Source organism: Schistocerca piceifrons, chromosome 8 (genome assembly GCF_021461385.2).
Source record: "Schistocerca piceifrons isolate TAMUIC-IGC-003096 chromosome 8, iqSchPice1.1, whole genome shotgun sequence".
In the NCBI taxonomy this organism is placed as follows: domain Eukaryota; kingdom Metazoa; phylum Arthropoda; class Insecta; order Orthoptera; family Acrididae; genus Schistocerca; species Schistocerca piceifrons.
In genome coordinates, this window is record NC_060145.1 from 87166731 (window position 1) to 87192304 (window position 25574).

Below are 25574 nucleotides of genomic sequence, written 5' to 3' on the forward strand. Positions count from 1 at the left end.
GTAGGAGGCCGCAAGTGGATCCAAAACAATTGTGCTGTTCATTGAAAAATTGGAAATGAGCTGCTGCGTTCTGCGTTGCACTTCTAGCGACGTCTGCGAGGCATCAAGTGTTTACCAGGATTGCAACACATACCTGAAAACAAACAAAAAAATGATGTTATTTTATTTTCTGTACTTAATTCGCACACCGTCAAATGAGCATTTCAAAATGCCGTAACTGTTTGCGACCAGTCACCTTCAGACGATCAGTCCTAAGGAAGAGGAGACAGTCATTTTACGATGAGGTGACGGAAGTCATGCACATATACAGATGGCGATAGTATCCCGTACGCAAGGTATAAAGGGGCAGAGCATTGGCGGAACTGTTATTTGTGCCCAGGTGATTCATGTGAAATGGTTTCCGACGTGGTTACAGCAGCATGACGGGAATTAACAGTCTTTGAACGCAGAGTGATAGTTGGAACTAGATGCATGAGACATTTCATTTCGGAAATCTTTAAAATATTTCAATATTTCAAGATCCACAGTGTCAAGACTGTGCCGAAAATAACAAATTTCAGGCAATCCCTCTCTCCACAGACAACGCAATGGCCGACGGCTATGACTTAACGACTGAGAGCATCGACTTTTGCGTAGAGTTGTCATTGCTAACAGACTAGCAACACTGCGTGGAATTAGCTGCAGAACTCGGTGTGTGACGTAACGACGAACGTGCGCGCTAGGTCACTGCGGCGAAATTCAGCGTAGTGGTCTATGGCGGCAGGCGACCGACGCAAGTGCCTTTGCTAACAGCACCACATCGCGTGCAGCGTCTCTCCTATCCTCGTGACCGTATCGGTTGCACCCTACACGACTGGAAAACCGTGGCTGGGTCAGGTGAGTCCCGATTTCAGTTGGTAATAGCTGAAGATAGGGTTCGAGTGTGGTGCGGAACCCACGACGCTATGGACCCAAATTGTCAACGACGTTATGGACCCAAATTGTCAATAATGCCCTGAGTAAGCTGGAGTTGTTCCATGATGGTGTGGGCTGTGTTTACATGGAATGGACTGGGCCCTCTGGTCTAAGTGAACAACCGATCATTGACTGAAAATGGTTATATTCGGTTACATCAGGACCATATGCAGTCGTTCACAGACTTAATGTTCCCAAACTGTGACGGTATTTTTATGGATGACAACGCGCCATGTCTCCGGCCATATTTCTTCGCGACTGGTTTTGGAGAGCATTCTGGACAGTTCGAGCGAATGATTTGGCTACCCAGATCACTGGACGTGAATGCCATGAACATTTATGGGACATTATGTAGAGGTTAGTTCGTGCACAAAATCCTACACCGGAAACACTTTCGCAAATAATGACGCCATAGAGGAGGTATGACTCAGTGTATCTGCTGGGAACTTTCAACGACTTGTTGAGTCCATACTACGTCGAGTTGCTGCACTTCGCCAGGGAAAAGGAGATCCAACACGACACTGGGAGGCATCCCATGATTTTTGTCGCCTCAGTGTACAGTGCTGTGCAAAACGTGAGGACAACATAGATAAAGTAATAAAAAATCGCTGCTAGTCGGTGGAAATGAAAAAGTGAGGAACATGTTGCCAGAGATCTCCCAATCGTTCACGGGAAGTTGGACATCACATGGCGTGAGTTCAGCGTGATTATGGCACCAAATAAACTGGTCCCACCACAAGGAGCATTTGAAGGAACAGGAAACAACGGTGTGTGTCAATCAGCGAGCAGTTAAAAGTATACTGTGGCAGTATTCTTCATTAACCCTTTCGTGGGAAAAATTATTGAGCAGTTTTTTTTTAATGAATGGAGAGCAGATAGTAGTTAACAGATAGGTATATTTATCATACAGAATATAAAATTTGCTCCAACTGTGGAAGTGAGGTCACACAACAAGGTGGGAAGTATTCTTCCCACTGTCCTTCCTTGGAGTTAAATGACAAAAATAACTTTTTCAATATATGTCAAATTTATTTGATAAATTTGCTTCTCTTGTTACAATGATTGTTCACAATTACTTGCCATGAAATTTTCTGAAACATGTGTCTATGCGAAGTGGTATTTGACAATATGTACAAACACAGCGAGAGCTCTTTTCCGCAGCTTTGGTACTACAATGACGGCACGTCCAGTAGGTTTCTCCTAAAATGGGTTGATGCTCCCCTACAGCCACATGACGAAAATCTTCAGGTACTTTACCCCTTTTTGCCAGAAAGACAGGTTTTTGTCCACGCCTTTTTTAGGATGAGATGCCAGCGATCAATTGTCTGGTTAGATGGATCCTGTATGTGAGCTGATCATGCTGTCCACTTTCTCTTTCACTTATTTTCCACAGGATAAAACTGTTCACTGCAGTAACGTCCACCAGGAAACAAAATATTCCGTGCCACAATTTTACAGAACGTCTGATAATAGCATACCTTTCTCGTAATTGATCAAACTTATCGACACCACCCATTACTTTGTTGTATTCTGCCACAACTTCAGGACAAGAAATCTTTGTACTAGTACCATTCTTGTGTTTCCTTTGCGCTGTGGCTGTTTCTCATGGGTCATGAATTGAGGAGAGGAAAGTGACCGGACGGTTATCCATCCATTTTACTGCATAAATGGCTCCTTTTGTTTCAAACTGGAATTCTCCTCGTTCCAATTTTACGCGTTCCTTCATAAATTTGGGTAAATCAAAAGTATTTACCTTATACTATAGCTTTGAGGAAAATATCACGAAATGTCACGCAAACAGCACTGAAAAGTTATACAATGCCTCTGCGCGAAGGTACAGCAAAAACGGCGGGAACTTCCGATTGGAAGTAGTACCCTATACTGTTCACTAGGTAGTAACACCGTAAAGAGTTGGGAACTGTGAATCCCACGGGACTAGGAGCGAGTTCATTGTAGTGGGAAGCATGTTTCCCACGGCTCACGAAAGGGTTAAAACATGGTCCAGAGACAACATCTAGATGTCTTCACACGGGGAAGAATCATAGGGAAGCTGGAAGAAAGACGAAGTGACGAATGTAGCCCAGGAGTTTGGTATTGCTCATAGCATTGTTTCACCTGCAAGAGCACTGTTCCGAACCACAGTCATTGCTGCCCTCAGGACAGCAGATGACCGCTACGATGTGCAACAAGCAAGGAGGGACACAAATCAAACATCGGTTGCAACTGCAACCACATTTAACAGGACTGTGAGCCACGCAATCTCACGCTCCACATTGCCACGGCGACTGCCTGGGGGTGGTTTCTTTCCCTGACCATCAGTACGTTGTCTTCCGTTGGCACCAATACGTCAGCGGCACCGTCTGTGATGGTGCCGAAAGCATAGGGACAGGACTAAAGAGGAGCGGGGTCGCGTGCTCTTCTCGGATGACAGCTTGCTGCGTCTGAGTAGTGAATCTGGACGTACACGATGTTGTTTGATCGGTAATTGAGCCTAGAAAGCGATTTTTGACTCACAGGAAGTAATGCGCCCTGGAGACCTCCATAAGCAGTTTCCGCCGTTTTCTATAGTTTTTCTTGTTGTGAGACATGAGGTTTTGTTTTGAGCAGCGTTTATGTGTAATTCGCGTAATACACGTTTAATTGCTGTATAATTGCTGTATAATATACTAAAACTATTTGGAATATATCATTAATTCTTCGGATACATATTTTTCAAAATATTTATATAACATGTGAAAAGGTAAGTCATACTTCGCCGGTCGTGGGGCATCTTGTAACTTGAAACAGAGGAGATCTTTTAGCGAGAGCTGGCCGGAGTGGCCGAGCGGTTCTAGGCGCTACATTCTGGAACCGCGCGACCGCTACGGTCGCAGGTTCGAATCCTGCCTCGAGCATGGATGTGTGTGATGTCCTTAGGTTAGTTAGGTTTAAGTATTTCTAAGTTCTAGGGGACTGATGACCTCAGGAGTTAAGTCCCGTAGTGCTCAGAGCCATTTGAACCATTTTAGCGAGGTACGTACGATACGTGTAAATGAAGTGTTAACAGACTTACTTGTCTTGAAAATGGAAATTTGTTTTAGTTTCGAATAGTTTCTATTTTAAAACGTATTGATCTTTGTAACTGGTTTTTGATTATAGATTTCACTTACTGATTATTAGTGTGTAGTACGGTAATGATGTAGAGGTAGGCTATTAAATATAGTACTCACTACAATTTCAATCGGATATTTGTACGTAGTCACGCATTTTGGAACGAACTACAATTCTTCAGATTTCTGACTGTCTGTTGCAAACTGTGATGGAATATGTGTAGTATGTCATGCAAATAGAACCAAGTCTATTTCATAACGTGCTGCTCGCGAGAGAGGTCTGAGTGAACCGCCAGTTGCTGTATCGATGCGGCAATGATTTGCAATATGGAACCAAATCCACTCAAGAATGTCACATGTTTTGCTTGTTTACGTATTGGAGTTAAAACATAAGTAATTAACTGGTAATTACGAGGTGTGTACTTTCTTGTATGTTACTGGTTAAAGAGACATACCGTTTTCATAGAGATGCTATCCAGAGGAAAGTTCTTGGTGTCTCTGTGATCGACAGAAATTACTAATTTTGTCGCACGTTTCTTGTGGAGGGCATAAAAGGAACATAATAGTGATTTTGATGTTGAAGACTGCCCTATACAAACATGCCACCCTTAAAATTATTACCCTAAAACTTCTTCTTTCCGGTCATTCGTTCGTTAAGGCAGTGACTCTGGTGATACAGAAACTGCACTAAAAAGGCGACAAAAGCTGTGTACACCAGAATATTACATCACTATTATGCAGCAAGCCAGAAAAACAAGTTCTTCAAGTCAACAGTGTGGCAAAGCAAAACTTTTAGAGTACTTAACCGTTAAAAAAACAGCCAACAGAAAGCATGACATACAGAATAACAATGTTAACAACACTACTGGCCATTAAAATTACTACACCACGAAGATGACGTGCTACAGACGTGAAATTTAACCGACAGGAAGAAGATGCTGTGATATGCAAATGATTAGCTTTTCAGAGCATTCACACAAGTTGCTGACATGAGGAAAGTTTCCAACCGATTTCTCATACACAAACAGCAGTTGACCGGCGTTGCCTGGTGAAACGTTGTTGTGATGCCTCGTGTAAGGAGGAGAAATGCGTACCATCACGTTTCCGACTTTGATAAAGGTCGAATTGTAGCCTATCGTGATTGCGGTGAAAACGAATCATGTAGGAATAATGTATTAATATAATTAAGAACAACAATAATACTGTTACCTTAAGTATTGAAGTATCTACTTTCATAAAGGTTTATAAAGAACAACAGAATAGTAGTGAATTTGCGATAGTGTTTCCACTTTTCATGTATTTACTTCTTCATTTTGCTACTCTTACGTTGACATTGTGAATAAAGATTGTTCAAGCATGAATTATAAACTGTTATTATTTCTGTTATATATGTATTGCTTCGTTTTCATTCTTTCCAACTACAAAGCACAAGAACCAGATCCCCGTTAAATTTTAAGATAAACAGTGAGGGACGAACTCCAGTTTCGACTCCATAGTGTTTGTATTGCGACAGTTGCTTTTGGGATAATGTCGTACTTGCATTTTATACATAAAACTGTGCTGAAACATCTGTAGCTCAATATGTAGATTTTGAAGTTGGTTCCATAGCATGTAACCACGTCGATTTTTGCCAAGGTACACGAGCTTGCTGTACCACGGAACATTTGGAAAAACCTCCTTATTCTGGAGTAGTTTTTGTAATTTTTATAAAAAGATTGCAGCACGTAAAATAGAATGCTATTTTTTCGAAATAGAAAACTGAAACAGAAAAGGGTGCCCACGTACAACTCTCTCCACTGCCAGAAAAATTATATCGCTGTATGACACTGGAGCTTGGTTAACCGAATCGTGAATGAGTTCACAGTACTCTCAACGTCAACACAACGACAATTAACTTAGCCCAGTGATATTGATGTTACGAGATACCATCCGTGATACACAAGGTCGGACTGTGGGATCCGAATGAAGGAAATAATTTATTAATTCACCACGACTGTGATTACTTCCGGAAAAAATTAGTAGTAGGCCACAAGGAAGCAGACAGAAAATAACGCAAAGTTTCAAATGGGAAAAAGTAAAATTTGGAAAGGACAGTCTTCAGATATCTTGTATCCTAAACTGCTGAGAAGTGAATATATATATATATATATATATATATATATATATATATATATAGAGAGAGAGAGAGAGAGAGAGAGAGAGAGAGAGAGAGAGAGAGAGAGAGAGAGAGATAGAGAGAAATCTTGTATCCTAAACTGCTGATATACAGGGTGATTCAAAAAGAATACCACAACTTTAAAAATGTGTATTTAATGAAAGAAACGTAATATAACCTTCTGTTATACATCATTACAAAGAGTATTTAAAAAGGTTTTTTTTTCACTCAAAAACAAGTTCAGAGATGTTCAATATGGCCCCCTCCAGACACACGAGCAATATCAACCCGATACTCCAACTCGTTCCACACTCTCTGTAGCATATCAGGCGTAACAGTTTGGATAGCTGCTATTATTTCTCGTTTCAAATCATCAATGGTGGCTGGGAGAGGTGGTCGAAACACCATATCCTTAACATACCCCCATAAGAAAAAATCGCAGGGGGTAAGATCAGGGCTTCTTGGAGGCCAGTGATGTCACGGGCTGCCTGGCGGCCGATCCATCGCCTCGGGTAGTTGACGTTCAGGTAGTTACGGACAGATAAGTGCCAATGTGGTGGCGCTCCATCCTTTTTCGTAGGACTCTCCATACAGTTGATTGTGGAATTTGCAGCTCTCTGCTAGCTCTGCGAGTCGATTTTCCTGGGCTGCGAACAAATGCTTGCTGGATGCGTGCTACATTTTCATCACTCGTTCTCGGCCGTCCAGAACTTTTCCCTTTGCACAAACACCCATTCTCTGTAAACTGTTTATACCAACGTTTAATACACCACCTATCAGGAGGTTTAACACCATACTTCGTTCGAAATGCACACTGAACAACTGTCGTCGATTCACTTCTGCCGTACTCAATAACACAAAAAGCTTTCTGTTGAGCGGTCGCCATCTTAGCATCAACTGACGCTGACGCCTAGTCAACAGTGCCTCAAGCGAACAAATGTACAACTAAATGAAACTTTATAGCTCCCTTAATTCGCCGACAGATAGTGCTTAGCTCTGCCTTTTGTCATTGCATAGTTTTAAATTCCTAAAGTTGTGGTATTCTTTTTGAATCACCTTGTATATACATATTCAAATCTCAATCTCAGAAGTTTATGATACAAGTTTTCTCAAGACTGTCCTTTACAAATTTTACTTTTTCATATCGATGTTTTTGGAATTCTAGGACGACTCTCTTCCTATTGTTTCATAAACACATCAGATACTATTTATAAGACAATACACGGAGCTTTTTTTTAATTCTTTGTGTTCTCCTTCATTTTCGAAACATGGATCTTAAGTTGACGGCTTGTAAGAACGCTTACTTTTTCAATTCATTGTGTAATATTTTGACGTTATGTTTCATTCCGATCCGTCAATGTAATGATCTGATTACGAAAATTGATTTTTTTGTGAACTAGTAGTGCTATACAGCAAAGAATTTTTGTTAGTTAATTTATTTGAGCTTAATTGTTTTCACATGCTATACTGAGCTCGTATTAGGCACGGAAGAGGGCACTGAGAGGTTGCATATTCGACATTGGGGATTTTCTCGCAAGAGAGGCGTACAGAGCGAGATCCCTATCTGGCCAGATGGAAACTTTCCGTAAAGGGCCCGGTACCACTCACTGGGTGGAGTAACGCTAGGTCGTGATACTTCCTGCGATTTGTTATTTTAACGACGAAGTATATCTGTGAGGTGTAATGAATTAATTTATTGTGTTTAAAACAAAGCAAAAAATTCGGAGTGCCGTACATGCTGAAGAGCCAAAGAAAATGGTACACCTATCTAAAATCGTGCAGGGCCCCTGCGAGCACGCAGAAGTGCCTCAACACGACGAGCATGGACTCGACTAATGTCTGAAGTAGTGCTGGAGGAAACTGATACCACGAATCCTGTCTATAAATCCGTAAGAGTGCAAAGGGGTGGAGTTCTCTTCTGAACTGCACATTGAAATGCATCGAAGGTATGCTTTATAATGTTCATGTCTGGGGAATTTAATGGCCAGAGGAAGTGTTTAAACTCAGAAGAGTGTTCCTGGAGGCACTCTGTAAAAATTCTGTACGTGGGGGATGTCGAATTGTCCTGTTCGAACTACCCGAGCCCGTCGGAATGCACAACGGGCATGATTGGATGCAGGTGATCAGAAATCGTGCTTACGTACGTGTCACCTGTCAGAGTCGTATCTAGACGTATCAGGAGTCCCATACCACTCCAGCTGCACAAGATCCACAGAATTGCAGAGTCTCCCCCAGCTTGAACAGTCCTCTGCCGACAAGCAGCCTCTATGGATTCATGAGTTCGTCCCCAAACACGTACACGTCCATCCGCTCGATACAATTTGAAACGAGACTCGTCCGACCAGGCAAAACATGTTTCCCGTCATCAACAGTCCAATGTCGGTGTTGACGGACACAGGCAAGGCGTAAGGTTTTGAGTCGTGCAGTCGTCAAGGGTACACGAAAGGGCCTTCAGCTCCGAAAGCCCATAGCGATGATGTTTCGTTGAATGGTTCACACGCTGACACTTGTTGATGGCCCAGCATTGAAGTCTGTAGCAGTTTGCGGGAGGGTTGCACTTCTATCACGCCGAACGATTCTCTTCAGTCGTCGTTGGCCCTGTTCTTGCAGAATCTCTTCTTGGTCTCAGCGATGTCAGAGATTTGATGTTTTTTCCGGATTCCTGATATTCATGGTACACTCGCGAAATGGTCGTACGGGAAAATCCTCACTTCAGCGCTACCTCGGAGATGCTGTCTCCCATCGCTCGTGCGCCGACTACAACACCACGTTTAGACTCACTTAAATCTTGATAACCTTGCCATTGTAGCAGCAGTAACAGATCTAACAACTGTCTTACATCGGCGTTGCCGACCGCATCGCCGTATTCTGCCTGTTTAGTCTCCTCTGTATTTGAATGTGCATACCTATACGAGTTTCTCTGGCGCTTCAGTGTAATAGTGTCATTATCTGACATCTCTCATGAATTTCGATGGTTCATTTTAAAAATATTTTAGGCACGATTTGCCTCTCGTCTCTTGTGACTTGTCTTCCTTGTTAATCTAGCCTAGTGTAAGCACTTCATGTTATTTGTTCGTAGCATATTCGAAATAATAATCATACGTAACTTAGTCTATGTTTTTTTTTTTCAAGATTGATATTACTACCCAATACGAACGCAGTGATTTTTGTTATGTTTCAGTGCTAATTACTTTGGAAAGCGTTAGGTTTGGTAACGTGTCGATCTGAGCTCTGTCCGCGCGTCATTATGTGCGCATATGTACAATATAAAGAAAAATCGAACCTCTGCTATCTAAATTGCTTTAACGAAATTTGACTCGTAGTTGTAATGTAACGGAAATCACTTTGTTGCATTATACGTCATGCAATCACGGTCCGACATCACCCAACTTATCTGCTCACTAACACAAATTCTGAATCTGACTACTACTGAAGCAGGTAATAAAATCAACTTAAACATGCCATCTGCAGGATACATTACTAAGAATTAAAATTGTCTTATGACGCTTTCCATATACTGTTCCTGCAATGGTCACTGTGATGTGTCCCGACTTCCGAACATTTAGACTTCCGAACAATGCAACATTAATATTTCAATTTAAATTTCTCATTACAGAGGGCATCCCTTGGCTAGAAGAACGAAAACGTTCATTTAAATGAACCGAAGTTAGCCACGAAATAGCGCGTTCGGTTTGTTGCCACCATAAAACGTGAACAAGGTGCTAGTCCTGCTCCACATAGTCACTCTTCAATGCGACGCATTTTTCCCGATGATGGATGAACTGGAGCAGACGTTCCTTTTAGAGAAGAGTGCGTTTTCGTTCTGTAGGAAATGTCCCATCACCACAATCATCTCTTCATACCTTCTGGGAATGTCTGCCACACGCTGCTGTCTTCATTTGAAACAAGGGAACCTAGGCTACCGAACACAGCAAAAATTAGGAGTATTTTGCGACACAAATTTCCCAGCAGAGGACAACTCAAGCTCATCTCACTATTAATGGGGCTTCCTATCTAAACAAATGCCTGACTATAGTAACAAAGCATTAGGTGAGAAACGATGATAACAACGTACTGAACGCTATAAATTTTCAACGAGGTAGTTATTCGAACCTATTTATGCAGTACCTATCACTATGTAAGACACTAGAGCTGGCTGTTGCCGTGTTTCTTATGCTTCCCACATTGTTTAAGCGAAAATACAGTTGTTATTTTAGTAGTTATTAGTTAAGTCAAATTAGTTTTCTGTCTTGTGTGCTTAGCAGGGCTAGCTGAACTATATCTTGCTCGAAAATAAAATGTCTCACTTGTGTTGTTCATAAAATATCTAAGGTAGATTACCTTTGTTCCTGGCAACAGCAAAGCAACTCAACCATCAGATGCACATCATTTTTTTTATCCACAAGAATGCATGAATCAATCTGTTTACGTCACTGAGGCAACCCTTACCTTCTCCATGATGCTGTGGCCTCCCCAGCAGTACATAAATATTTGCAGAGTGGGCGTCGGAAGCCAAGCAGCGCATTTGTAAACAGTAGTGTCATCAGGACTCTGTGAACAAGTATTAATTATAATTGCAGAGCTGTGTATCATGCATATTCAAAATTATAATAGTTTACAAAATTTGAACAATATTGTATTTATTGGAATTCAGAAGAAAATTGTATGACATACAACTTAATTATGTATTATTGCATAAATGTCTCCCACTTCACCTTCCTCTTCTCTTTTAAAGTCACAATATTTTTTTCTGGTACTATTAATAATAATAATAATAACTATAAAGAATGCACCTAAATTTAAAGAGAAGAAATCACGCCACCCACAAGGTGATGTGATTAAACTATTTATTTCGTAACTCAATGTTGTCTTAAATTACAGTATTCACGTAAGAGAGAGCGTATGAAATGACATCAGGCAGACGGATGCGTGGAAGTTATATATAGGAGGCGATGGCTCCCTACGCGCGGGATGGCTCTACAATTATCGTTGCCGGAAGTAAGTGGGTGTGTCATTTGCGCGGGTAATCAGAGAGTAACTTTACCGTTCCACAAAATCTTCACATAAGCAGACCGTTCGTGATCTAAAAAGCACGCGGAATGGCTACGTCTAAGAGAAATCCTTGCTGTGCGTTATCTCGACGTATCGCGAACGTCGTAAAATAGTCGCTCCGGATTAAGAATTATTTATGGTAATAACCTAATAAAGAGATTTAGTAAGCATTCATTCATTTACAGAATTCAGTACATCTAATGTGGCTCAAGTAGCAGAAACTTATGTGTTGTGGGGAGGGGTACCAGCTCTGATGTTTTCACGCTTGTAATTAGGAGTCACTTTCGGACAGCCCTGGGTGAAGGTCGCGTTTATAAAAGATCTATCTTATTAACTAAAACATTATGAATAAAACGCGAAATAGACTTAACGAGAGTACCAGGAAGGAAAGAGAACCAAACCAAGGGAGCAGAACCAGGGAAGGAGAAAGTTGCTACCCACCTTGAGTGAGCACAGCCACCCAACTGCAAACGTTCCAAAAGTAACTGGGGACTCTACGCCACTAATTAATGTGCCTCTCAAATTCTGCTACAGTCCTTAGGCAAAATGGCTTCTTTCACTTACGGTGTACTAATCACTATGTATTCGGATAAGGAGACATTTGCAGCAAAAGTGGCTCGTGGTAAACAAGTAAAAAAATTTTGATTTATGTATTTTGCTCTATCTGTCCTTGCTTTTCACCGCCACCAAGTGCCCATGCCTAAAGAGGCTACAATTTGCCCTCTTGACATTCCGCATTTTGCTCTCTTGACCTTCTTATGCTACTCTGATCATTTTCGCAATTTCCTCTCTTGCCGACACCTGCCCCACACCGAAAACTTATACCTTCGGCAATGATATTAGTTGGCTTTTAGCCAAACATCAATTTGCAGCGAGAAAACTCTGTCACCTCGAGTCACAGGTTATTGTCAATCTCTGTGATTGTCAAAATAAACTGACCTAGATGATATTGTTTCTATGATGGAAACTTCGACACAACATATTCACTTCTTTCATGAAATGCTAATCGGGGTTACCTTACGGAATGTATCTATTGCTGTTTTTCGATAACATTTCCGCTAACTTCTTAGCTACTGGCAGCAGACCATTGTCTGAAAGTGGTGACAGATGTTTTCCTATGTGAAGAAAATGACATTTTTCCAGTTTATCTACTAGAACCTTTTCATATGCTCTACACAGGGAATAAAACCTCACATGACTAAAAAAAATCCACCACCACAAGTATGTATGTTCATCCATTCCTACACAAAGACTCAAATAGTTCCATGGCTATCAGTTCCTAGATTTTTTCCTCTTCTAAACTGTATTAATCCTTAGATGAGTATCGAACATACTCACACCATGGTTATTGTGTCGTCAGTTCAGAGCGTCAATATGGCAACGACTGAACCGTGGGTACCATCTGTAAGTTGAGATCTTCCGGTTTGACTCTTCTGACAGCTCTGTAAAGATGTTGTGCCTTTGTTCTTAACGCATCAGTGTCAGTATTTCATTTCGAAGACGATCTGCACGTGACCTACTTCCACTCCCACCTCCACATTTTTCAAATTCCTCTTTCTCATAAATGTTTATCTTGTTGTTGCTAGTCTGCATATCTTTTCCATTTTAGCCATCATCAGCATTTCTGCTAGTAAAAAACAAAACTCATTGACACTGTGCTATCTCATTTCCTCATTTAATTTAGTCAAAGCCACCTCATTTAATTTTACCATAATCCTCTACCTTTGTTTTAGTTTCTTTGCCGTTCATCCAGTAACCCCTTTCCAACATAACGATTTGCACTATTTAACTGCTCTTTCAAGTCCCTTGCCTCTTTTGAGTATTACAGTATTTTTGGAAACCATCAGAATTTTTATTTCTTTTCCCTGATCTTTAATTTCCATTCCAAATTTCTCCTCTTTTTTCTTCACTGCTTAGTGAATGTACAGATTAGATAGTACCAGGGATTGGCTCCAACATCGTCTGACTCCTGTCCTAACTACTGCTTTTATTTCATGTCCTTGGACTCTTACTACTGAAGTCTGGTTCCTGTACAAGTTGCTCATAACCATTTGCTCCGTGTATTTTATCCCTGCTGTCTTCAGAATGTCGGTGTGTATTCCAGTCACCATTATCAAAAGCTTTCTTCAAGTCTACAAATTCTCTTAACCTAGGTTTGGCTTTCTTCAGTCTAAGATAAATCATAGGTTCAGAGCTGTCTCGCTTGTTCCTACATTTGCAACCCAAACTGATATTCCCTGACGTCGGCTTCACGTTTCTACATTCTTTTATAGTTAGTCCGTGTCATTACTTTCCGACAATGACTTATATTGATGAGCCAAAAATTTACGCTGAACTGATTAACAGCGTGTTGGCCCATCTCTGGTATGCGATACAGTAGCAGTTTTGCATGGATTTCAAAAATCACATGAGACTGTGTTGTCTATAATAACCTTTATTTGCAAACGGTTACAGTTTTAAACAATCGTAGTGGCAGGTATAAAACATACAAAAGTAGATCAGACGTGACAATGAAAATAAAAGATGAAATCTGTAGACGAAGTGGTAACAATAAATGCGAAAAATATTACAGATGTATCTCGCGTCATACATGTCTTGAGATAAAGTTAATGGGAAATATATGAAATGCCATTTAGATGTACAGACATTAGGTAAACCTGCTTTAACGAATGTGGGTAAACAGGAAATTAACAGGAGGACTGAGTGGAAGAGTGACAGCATGTAATGTATAAGCAAAAAGCAAAACAACAGCATGCATTCGAAAGTCATTTGTCAACGCCACTTAGGTCAATTTTTATCCCCATTTACAGCCTGTGTCGTTGCTAGAATGAAATCTCGTGCTTCTCCTTCTCCCTTATATACTTATCTTGACGTGTCATGTGCCCGTAATTCCACTATGTGGATATCAATATTGAGCCGCGCGGGATTAGCCGAGCGATCTCAGGCGCTGCAGTCATGGACTGTGCGGCTGGTCCCGGCGGAGGTTCGAGTCCTCCCTCGGGCATGGGTGTGTGTGTTTGTCCTTAGGATAATTTAGGTTAAGTAGTGTGTATGCTTAGGGACTGATGACCTTACAGTTAAGTCCCATAAGATTTCACACACATTTGAACATTCTTGAACATATCAATCTTGTGGTGAGCAATGGTCTTTAAGTCTTGGTCCGTCAGCATATTAAACTGATAGTTCGGTAATACTCACAGTTGTCAGCATCTGCCATCTTTGTAACTGGAATTATTACGAGAGTCAGTCAAAAAAGGAACGCATCTTTTTTTTTTTTTTTATTTGACAGGAATTTTAAATGCAACTACATAGGTTGAAAACCACAACATCGAAGATTCATTTATGGCTTTTTATTATGATCTCCGTCCATCTTCACTGTTTTTCCATCTTTTATCAATTGCATGTATGCAAAGTGTGGTAAAACGCACGGTCGTTCTGCTGAAGCCATTGACGTACGGACATTTACGCATCCTCCTCATCTTGAAAATGAATCCCATGTTGAAATCCTTTCAGCGACTCAGATAGAAATCTGATGGTGCCATGTCAGGGCTATATAGGAGATGAGACAAGACTTCCCATCCATTTTTCACAATATCCTCATTAGTGTGACGACTGCTGTGTGGTCTTGCATTGTCAGGCACCAGAAGAACCTCTGCCATACCTTTTGTTGGACGAAATCGCTGAAGACGTGCTTCAGCTGTTTGAGAGTTCAGACGTACTGGACATAATTTATTGTGTATCCCTGCTCCCAATAAGTCAGCTATAATCACACCCTCTTCATCCCAGAATACTGTAGCCATAACTTTCCCTGCCGATTGCACGGTTTTGAACTCATCCTCCTGCCGTTCCAATGAAATTGTGCGTGACAATCGATTACTGACTGTCCGAGAGATTGTAGAAGAGTGTGACATTTCAGCTGGATCATGTCCTGAAATGCTGTGAGAAGGGAACGGTCTGAAATGTGGCGAGACAATGTATAGCTCTTGCATCACGATAACGCACCCGTACATACATCTCTGTTGGTGCATGGCTACTGCAGAATAAACGAAATCACTGTGCTGCCTCATCGTCCGTACTCTCCAGACCTAGCCTCTGTGGCCTCTTTCTATTTGAAAACCCCATTTCAAGGAAAAAGATTTTCAGCGATAGACGAGACAAAAGCAAATTCACAGACGGCGCTACCAAGACTGCTTCCGGAAATCGAAACGGCGTTGGGAGCCGTGTATCAATTGTGGAGGAGAGTATCTTGATGGAGGCCATGAAAGGCAACAGTAGAAAAATTTTGTGGAGAAAGTTCGGGAATTTTTTAAACAGGCCTCGTATATTTCGTCTCCTGTCGCAGTTTTTTCTAGGAACTCCTGTCCCTCTAAACGGAAGTCCTACAATATTTAGGAGGCAATTGTTTTTCTTGTCTCTTTATTCTGGTTGGATAACATTTTTGGTACCCAGGTTGCAAAAACCTTTGAGTATCCCAGTTGGTGAATAATCGTCATCACGCTGCCATTGCTGAGGGAGGCATGCAACAAAAATCATCTGCAGCCACTAGACGCTTACCACGGACGATGTCATCGACTCGCTGAATGTTGTGTGGAGTAACTGTAGTCACCGGCCTGCCATTCCACGTTTCGTCGGCCAACAATGTTTGCTCTTCAGCTTCGTTACCGTGTCTTGATATCCACTGTTGCATCACCTAACACACTTTTCAATCTTTTATTAATGTGAATGGCCGTTTCATCTTTTGTATTCGAGCAATCTGTCACAGTACTCTTTCTAATAAAAACATCGATGTCGGCCATTTTGCAAGTGTCCGCAGCTCGTGGTCTTGCGGTAGCGTTCTCGCATCTCGCGCAAGGGGTCCCGGGTTCGATTCCCGGCGGGGCCAGGGATTTTCTCTGCCTCGTGATGACTGGGTGTTGTGTGTCTTTCATCATCATTTCATCCCCATCGACACGCAAGTCGCCGAAGTGGCGTCAACTCGAAAGACTTGCACCAGGCGAACGGTCTACCCGACGGGAGGCCCTAACCACACGGCATTTCCATTTCCATTTTGCAAGTGACTACAGTAGTGTCTCCTGTCGACGCACTGCACTGGATTTGAGAAGGTGCTTTGCGGAACAGCACCACATTCAAATTTTTCACTAAGAAATTATAATTAAGGACAAAAAATGCCTTTTGATTGACACTCCTACGTTCTTCTTGAAGTCGAGATGTTTTGGCATTCTCGTACATCTGGCACACCAGGTGGAGTATTTTTTCATTGTTTTCTCTCCGAACGAGCTCAATAATTCTTAGAGAAAATCATCAGCTTCGGCCATACCACCATATTAAAATCTGTACCCTTTTGCGAATCACACTACTATATCCCAGCGACATGTCACAGCCTTCTTTGTTTCCACAGCATGATGTTTTGAGACTGTTACTGAGGAACTTAATGGGATACACAAATACACTTTCCCAAAGTCTGCCTTCACGTACTTTCACAAAGTCTGCCTTCACGTACAGTCCCGCAAATCCTAATCGCTTTTGGCCGTTACCTACTCATTGGTATAAAATTTATTGCAGGCACATGTGTTATTAGTCTCGGTCTCGGTTTGGCACACAGTTTTAATCTGCCAGGAAGTTTCATATCAGCGCACACTCCTCTGCAGAGTGAAAAACTCATTCTTGAAACATCCTGTGGCTAAGCCATGTCTCCACAGTATCCTTTCTTTCAGGAGTGCTGGTTCTGCAAGGTTCGCAGGAGAGCTTCTGTAAAGTTTGGACGGTAGGAGACGAGATACTGGCAGAAGTAAAGCTGTGAGAACGGGGCGTGAGTCGTGCTTGGGTAGCTCAGATGGTAGAGCACTTGCCCGCGAAAGGCAAAGATCCCGAGTTCGAGTCTCGGTCCGGCACACAGTTTTAATCTGCCAGAAAGTTTCACATGTGTTATTGTTGCGTTACTGTTCTCTTCGGCACAGGGAACATCAGTATCACTCGGTGTGTAGAGATGCGGTGAATGGTCGACCAAACTGCACTTCCTGGTGGTCGGAAGCGGCTAAATGGTTCAAATGGCTCTGAGCACTATGGGACTTAACATCTGAGGTCATCAGTCCCCTAGAACTTAGAACTACTTAAACCTAACTGAGCTAAGGACATCACACACATCTATGCCCGAGGCAGGATTCGAACCTGCGACCGTAGTGGTCGCGCGGTTCCTTACTGTAGCGCCTACAACCGCTCGCCCACTCCGGCCGGCTGGAAACGGCTAAGTTCCCATGGTGAACGACTTGATAGAAACAGAATCCGAAGCACAGCAATGTCGTCGTAAGGGTACAGGGGCATTCTGCAGTGGATACCGGAAGTGAGAATCTGTACAACAAGATAGGTAGGGTGCAAACAATAATTGTTTACAACCTAACACAATGGTGTAGGGGAAGTCGAGACGAACGTTTTGATACACGATGTTTAGGATCTGCCAAGCCGAGAACGACGTCAAAGTACAGAAGGTGGTTGTCGTTGTACAAACCGGTTTTCGCTTACACCGCTGTTAAAATCGCGCAAAATAGCCGGTTTGTAAAATAAGCGATTTACTGTTTTATTGCTGTTATACATCTGAAGTCCTAGGATAGTGAGAAATTACCTTGTAGATCAGCTGCGGGCAGCTCTTGTACACTGCATGTAGCGCTTACCGTCTAATAGGCCTCGCCAAAGATTCGTTATCATCTCTGCAGTGCTCTTCCGATTCTTTATATCATGCGTTTGTTTCTTGTTTCTAACTGCGGGTTTCATTATTAAAATAGTGCTGATCGATTTTCCCAATTTCTGTAATAATCCAACATTTCAAAACAATGGAAATTTTGCGAATAAAGTGTTTTATATTTCTCGGGAACTAGCCTGGGCAGGTCCACTTGTTTCGCTTTTACTTCTGGCCTGAAAAAAAAAAATACTGCAGATAGTGTCTCCAGAACACAATAGACATACCAGTTTTAATTATAAGGAGCGCCTCGACTTTATTGTACTTGTGGTGGCTAATGCCAATTACAGTTTCACATATTTGGATGTTGGGCGTCAAGGAAGAAATTATGACGATAGGGTATTTAAATACACAATACTTCATTAAAAAATTAGTAATGGAACGTTGGGTTCGCTTAAGAGTACATCATTCCCAGGCAGAGACAACTTCGTCCACTTCGTATTTGTAGCTGATGAGGTGTTTCCTCTGAAACGAAATTTGATGGAGCAATACCCTGTCTGTAACATTCGATCATTATCACATGCTGATAGATCATTGAATTACTGTATGAGTCGTGTACGCCGCGTTAATGAAAATGGTTTTGGGATATGGGCAACGGAATTTTGAGTTTTACTGAAACTTATATCACTACGTCCCAGTAAAGTGGAAACAGTGGTTCTTACGAGTGCCTATTTGCATAGCTTTTTGCAGTGCCCTTCAAAAACAAAATTACGTTCTACCAGGCACTTTTGACAAGGGCGATACTGATGGGAACTTTATACATGGATCACAGCGATTAGAACTAAAGAATACAACTTCTGAGGTTACAAACTGTACCGAGATTACCAAATGAACTTCAGGAAATCAGAAGCGAATTTAGAGGTTACTTTGTGTCATCTGAAGGTTCACTGGCAATTGAAAAAATGGATAGAAGCTGCACTTTATTAATGTTTATTCTGCATTTCTAAAAAGAAAAAGATTTATGTAATTTAAAGTTTATACAAATATTACTTTTATATTCTCTTATATTATATTTTTCCACATCAGTCCTACGTCTTCCTCTTAATTCGTTCGCAAGCAGGAGGAATATGAGAGTTTGATATCCAAACCGTGAAAATTTTTAAAGGAAGTCTCACTCGCTTTCCTCTAATTTCTTGTTTTCCCCCGAAACTACCTTTTCAGAATGTGAATTACTTTTCCATTTCCGCCATTAAAACATCAAACATTTTAGACAGACATTTCAGACAGACATATTAATGCCACTTCCTCGTTTTTCGCGGTTTCTGTATTTGATACGTGTGATATCCCACAAGATCTTCAGTTATTTTCGTGTAGTTTCAGTCGTTCACATATTGGAAAATTTGAAATACAACCATGGTCATTGACGACAACAACACTTACGACAACATGTCAGAGTGAGCCAAGCTTAGGGTGACCATACGTCCCGATTAATCGGGATTGTCCAGTTTTTCGAGGCTCAAAAATTTGTCCCGACTTTTTTTTAAAAAACAAGCAATTTGTCCCGATTTTCAAGGATTATTTTCAGACATTTACAAAATGGTTAAAATATTTTCTGAGTGTCGATTTTATAAACTATCAATTGAAACTGACATTCCGTGCATTGGTACCCCTGATAATGATCAGCTTAAGCACTATAATTGTTGCGTACACTTATTTTCTTTGCTTTTGCTTGCCATTGCTGTCAGCACTCAGTATCAGTTTCGTGAAGTGCTAACACATCGTGGCGATGTCGAAACGAAAATCAGAGTTTTCGGAAGAGCTTCAGAGTAAATTTCCTTGCTTCACTGCTACAGACAATGACTGTTCAGCAAAATGTAGCGTACGTAACTGTGCTGTATCCGTGTCTAATGGTGATGCTGCAGATCTCAAGCATCATATGGAATCAGAGAAACACAGGAAGAATCTTCGATCGGCAGGTTCCTCGCAAAAAATTACGAGATATTTTGTAACTTCAAATACACAGGAACAGAAAAACGTAGCTGCAGCAGAAGGAACCCTGCCATTCCATGTTGTTAAACACCACCAAAGCTATCATTCTAATGACTGCAGTGTTCAGCTAAACAAAAAAATTTTTCCTCATTCTAAGATTGCAGAAAATGTTTCGTGTGGAAGAACAAAGTGTGAAGCAATTATCAACAATGTTATAGCTCCGCATTCCCAGAAACAGCTAATAGCTGCTGTAAACAGCGCAAAATACTTTTCAATATCTACTGATGCTAGCAACCATGGGCATCAGAAAATTTTTCCTGTGATGGTTCAGTATTTTTCTGTAAGTGAGGGTGGACTGCAGACGAAATTGCTTGTTCATGAAGAATTGTAGAACGTAAAGTCCAAAACAATTTCTAATTATCTTTCTCATGTTATACAGTCATTCAGTATCATCTCAAAGTGTGTTGCATTTGGTGCAGACAATACTAACAGTAATTTTGGGGGGTTAATGAAGAAAGAGGGTAATAATGTTTTAACACATCTGAAAGAAAAATTAAGAAACTCTAACTTTGTTGGCACAGGTTGTCCAGCACATGTTGTTCATAACACACTTCAAAGTGCTTGTGATGTTTTACTTACAAAAATTTACTTTCCTTTTCCAAAACAAGGTGGCTTTCAGTGTTGCCAGCCATAGAAAGGATCTTCAACATGTATGAACCATTGAAATCTTACTTTTTGTCACAGTCTAACTCAAAGTGCCCTGCAACCTTAAACAGTTTTTTCAGTGATCCTATAAATGAATTTTATTTACTTTTTGTACATTCACAAATGAGTGTTTTCCAATAACCCAATCTGAGCATTGAGAAACAGAATAATTCCATATATGAAGTATTAGCAGTCTTAAATAAAGCTTTGACAAGTCTAAATTCAAGGAAACATGAATATTTTGTACGACTAAGTGTAAAAAAACTGCTGACTGATTGTGATGACCAGTCTGTTAAGAAATTTGACATAGCAGTATCAACGTTTTATGATGCTTCAGTAGACTATTTATCCTCATGGTTACAGGGAATAGCTGAGTTTTCTGTATTCTTATGGCTCATGCTCACGGAACCACCAGAATAGTCAGTAGTTGAAAATACTTTAATGTGGCTAAATGAAAAGGGCATTCTAGTAAATGACAGCCTCTTATTTGATGAAATAGTTCATATACAGTCATTTGTAAAACAACAAGTGGAAACAGACAGTGAACAATGGAATGAATTGATGGCACATGAAAAATGGTGTAGGTTTTTCAGATCTTGCCAGTGTAATGAACAGTTCAGAGAATCGCTTAATATAGTGCAGTACTTCTTTTCACTCCCTGCCCACAATGCAAATGTTGAAAGAATTTTCAGCTTACTATTGTCACAGTGGAAAGATGAGAGGAGTACATTTACGGTGAGGAGCGTTAAGTGTATTTTACTGACCTGTTTAAACTTCAGTAAATACAGTTGCACTGACTTCTATTCGTACCTATTAGGAAAACCTGAGTTGCTGAATGAAATTTCATCTTCGAAGAAATATGATTGCAGTATGGAATCCACAAAACCATAAATTCCTTGTGCTCAGTAAGAACTTTTTTTGTGGTGATTGTTACTGTATGTTCTACATTCTGTGTTATAAAGGTTACATTTCTTAATAAGTAAATTTCTGAAAACTTGAAATGTACTTCTTTCCAGTCTTTCCATTCTTTGTTTGGTTTTGTACACACACACACACACACACACAAATATCAGTGAAGGCTATATTTGCAGAAAATGGTTCAAGTGGGGGCGTCAATATTTGCAGAGGAAGAAGAAATGTTAGCATTAGAAGTGATATTTAACGAGAAATAAAAGTTGTCCCACTTTTTGGCCAAGAAAATGTATGAAAGTCCCACTTTTGTCCGAAGAAAATATGCTCACCCTAGCCAAGCTTCACCTGAAAACGTCCCCACTGGCAATGTTGCGCAACACTGTTGGGAGAATCCTGTTTCGATGAGACTGAAATCTTGTATGACTTTATACCCGCATTACTTCCGGGGATACGGGAACATAGAGCGGAAACTAGGAAAGTTTTGCAATACGACGCAACAATAAATCGCAGGAGGCTCATTGTTGCTGTGTTCTGAGAATACTACATACTTGCATTGTAGCCGCTGTGCCAAGTCTGGGTCCAGTCGGTCACTAACAAGGTATGGCTCCGTGGTCGGGCACTTTTGCGGTACAACTTCGCGCGCTGTTTAAACATAAACCAGTGCTTAGAAGAAATCACTCTTGCACTTGTCGATGTGTCCACATCGTACAATTATATTCAGATGGTACAGAGAATTCCAAAGAGGAAATTCTCTCTAGAATTACGCTGGGAAGGCCACGATCATCAGTTACGGAGGAAAACATTGATGTTGTGAGGAAAATGCTAGACGAAGACAGGTGGGCGACTTATCAGCAGATAGAGGATACCTTATGGCTAAATTCCTCATCAGTTCGCTCGACTCTGCATGAGCATTTGCAAGTAAAGAAACATTGTTTTCTGTGGATGCTGCACAGACTAACGGTAGAGCAGATGACGCGACGTGTGACTTGGTTCCGGGAGATGTTAAAAAAGTTTTCTAAGGGACAGTCTCAGTATGTGAATAACTTCGTGTAGACTTGGCTCTACTATTATGATGTGCTGACTAAGACTCAAAATAAAGTTTGGGTCTTTAAATATGACGACAAACCCGTAGCTGTCAGAAAATCCCGACTAGTAAAGTAGAAAATGATAACTGTTTTTCCATATCGAGTGGAATTGTGGAGCGTGATGTTTTGGGACATACAGAAGACAGTAACAGCTAAGTGGTACACTGAGCAGTGCCTGCCCAAAGTCATCCAATCTTTGAAGAACCTGCGACCGAAGTCAAGAATGGACACTTGGTTCCTCCAGCACGACAACGCTCCAGCTCACCGCGCCAAAGCATGCACCGAATATTTGCGGGGTACAGGACTGAAACTTCTTGAGCACCCTCCTTACAGTCCATACCTTGCTCCTTGTGGCTGTGCACTCTTCACGCAGGTGTAAATGAAGCTGAAAGGAGTACAGTTTTCAAATGACGAGAAACTCCTGAGAGCTGGGGACGACCAGTGTGCCTTAGTCTCTACAGCAACTTGGGAGAACTGGTTTAGGGATTGGATTCGCAGGATGGAGAGGTGTATTCAATGCGGTGGAAATTACTTCGCGAAAATTAAATAAATAAATATGTTTGCAAGACCTTCTTAGTACTCTTTGTATGCGCATCTGAATCGCTGCAGTGCCAATTCAGGCTCAATTCAGCTGCGCTCTTTGTATGCGCATCTGAATCGCTGCAGTGCCAATTCAGGCTCAATTCAGCTGCGCACCGACGACGCGCTACATTGAGTGCCGGCGCGCTGTAGGCTTAAGTGACAGAGAGACTTATTTAAGCACCGAAGTCCTCCAGAGTGCGTGTCCATCGTACACTACTGCTGCTTGCGCAGCCTGTGTAACTGCGGGAAACAGTTACCACTTGCTAGCAGCAAACGCTGTTGCGGAACCCGAATCACTGTCGGATACAAGCGTTGATTCTTTAGGTTTAATACTGTCTCGTATGTTGTCCTTACGTATGTGGCTTGGAACAGCGTCCAGCAGGCAACCATTACGCCCGACATGAACTGCGTCATGGCAACGGGACTCATCAGCTTGCCCATGTAGTTGACAAGCCTGGAAGCAGAAAACAACCTATGACGTGGAGTTACAATGTAGAAGCAGAAACAAAGCGTATTTATTGCATTACAAAAGACTGTCTACATTACAGATCAGTAAAAGTACATAATATAATTTATTGTTTAATAATTAAATCATTATGTTAAATTGTTTACCTCGCGATCAATTTGACATCAGGTTAAATATATATTTTCAGTGTGTTATCCGTTACCAGAACTTTCGCAACACTAGAATTACAAAGAAAAGTAGAAAGTAGGTAAGCGAGAACCATAAATCTTGGAAGTCAATGTTGATAATAAAAACCTGCATCAATTTGAAGAAAGATGTTAGCATCGGTTTTGCTGCAGAATTCTTGAACACATTCTGAGTTCGAATATAGTAAATTCCCTTGAGACAGAAAAGCTCCTGTCCACATATCACCACGGATTTAGAAAGCATCGCTCATGTGAAAGTCTGTTTGCCATTTTCGCACATGATGAACTACGAACTATGGATGAAGGGCAACAAGCAGATCCACATATCTAGATTTCCGGAAACTACTGGACGTGATGTCACGCTGCAGACGAAGATGGAGCATAGGGAATTGGTTCCCAGATAAGTGAGTGGCTCGAAGACTTCTTAAATAATATAACCCAGTATGTCGCCCTTGACGGCAAGCGTTTATCAGAGACATGGGTATCGTCAGGAGTGGCCCAGGAAAGTGTAAAAAGACCGTTATTATCTTCTATATAGATAAATGATTTTACGGACGAGTGGGCGACAATCTGCAGTTGTTTGTTGATGATGATGTAGTGTAAGGTAAAGTGACGCAGTTGACTGACTGTAGAAGGACATGACTCAGACAAAATTTCTAACTGGTATTACAAATGGCACCTTGCTCTAAATGTAGAAAAACGTAAGTTAATGCGGATGAGTAAGATATATAGTCCTTTGACGTTACAATAGGCGCAATGTTGCAAAGGCATATGAAATGGAATGGGCACATCAGGCTGGTATTAGGGAAGGCGAATGTTCGTTTTATTGGGAGGATTTTGGGGAAGTGTTCCTCATCCATAAAGGAGACGGTCTGTAGAATGCTAGTGCGATTCATTCTTAGTACTTACTGCTCCAGTGTTTGTGATTCCCACCTGGACGGAGTAAGGGAAGACATCAAAGCAATTCAGAGGAGTGCTGTTAGATTTGTTAGCGGTAGTTTCGATCAGCACGCAAGTATTGCGGAGATGCTTCGTGGACTCAAGTGGGAATCCCTGGAGGGAAGACAACGCTCTTTTCTCAAGGCGCTATTAAGAAAATTTGGAGAACCAGCATTTGAGGCCGTCTGCGTAGCGATTCTACTGCCGCCAACGTACATTTCGCGTAAACTCCATGAAGATAAGCTACGAGAAATTAAGGCTCTATTTGCGTACGAACGGAAAGGAAATGACTTGTAGCGGTACAAGTTACCCTCCGCCATGCACCGTTCGGTGGTTTGCGGGGCATATACGTAGGTGTGTATGTAGCTGTAGAAGTAAGATTGCAAAGAAAGCCGTTATAAATAAAGTAGACGAAATCATATCAGCCAGAAATGAAAGGCTGAAGAAATACGTAAATGAAAAATGTAGGCGAAATGATATTAACAGTAAATAAAGATGTAAAGAAAAACTTGTGCGAACAAATAAAATTGTGAACGAAAATGGCAGGCACACATTAAACGTCAAAACTGTCGTCAATCTGTAAAGCAGCTAAACAGAAGCAAGGTTTTGCTGATGATGCTTCCTAGAGCTATGGAGATACGTCGAGTTCGCTGCTACCACGTGTAAGGCCTGGTTCAGAATAATAAAAGCCTCGTATGAATTCAGGTAGAAATTTAGAGACACACAAATTCATATTTAACTGCCTCAAACAAATCGTGTCTATAAATTTTTGTTAGTCCCGATTCACA

At 41.2% G+C, this 25574-nt stretch overlaps 1 long non-coding RNA gene across 1 annotated transcript; it reads right to left on the reverse strand.

Annotated features, from left to right (window-relative positions):
• On the reverse strand, nt 1-23646 carry LOC124711234. Its single transcript, XR_007005445.1, has 3 exons — nt 23551-23646; nt 10648-10749; nt 1-133 (listed from the first exon to the last, which is right to left on the reverse strand). It is a non-coding gene; the product is annotated as an uncharacterized LOC124711234 (long non-coding RNA).
• Nucleotides 23647-25574: the final 1928 nt, after the last annotated feature.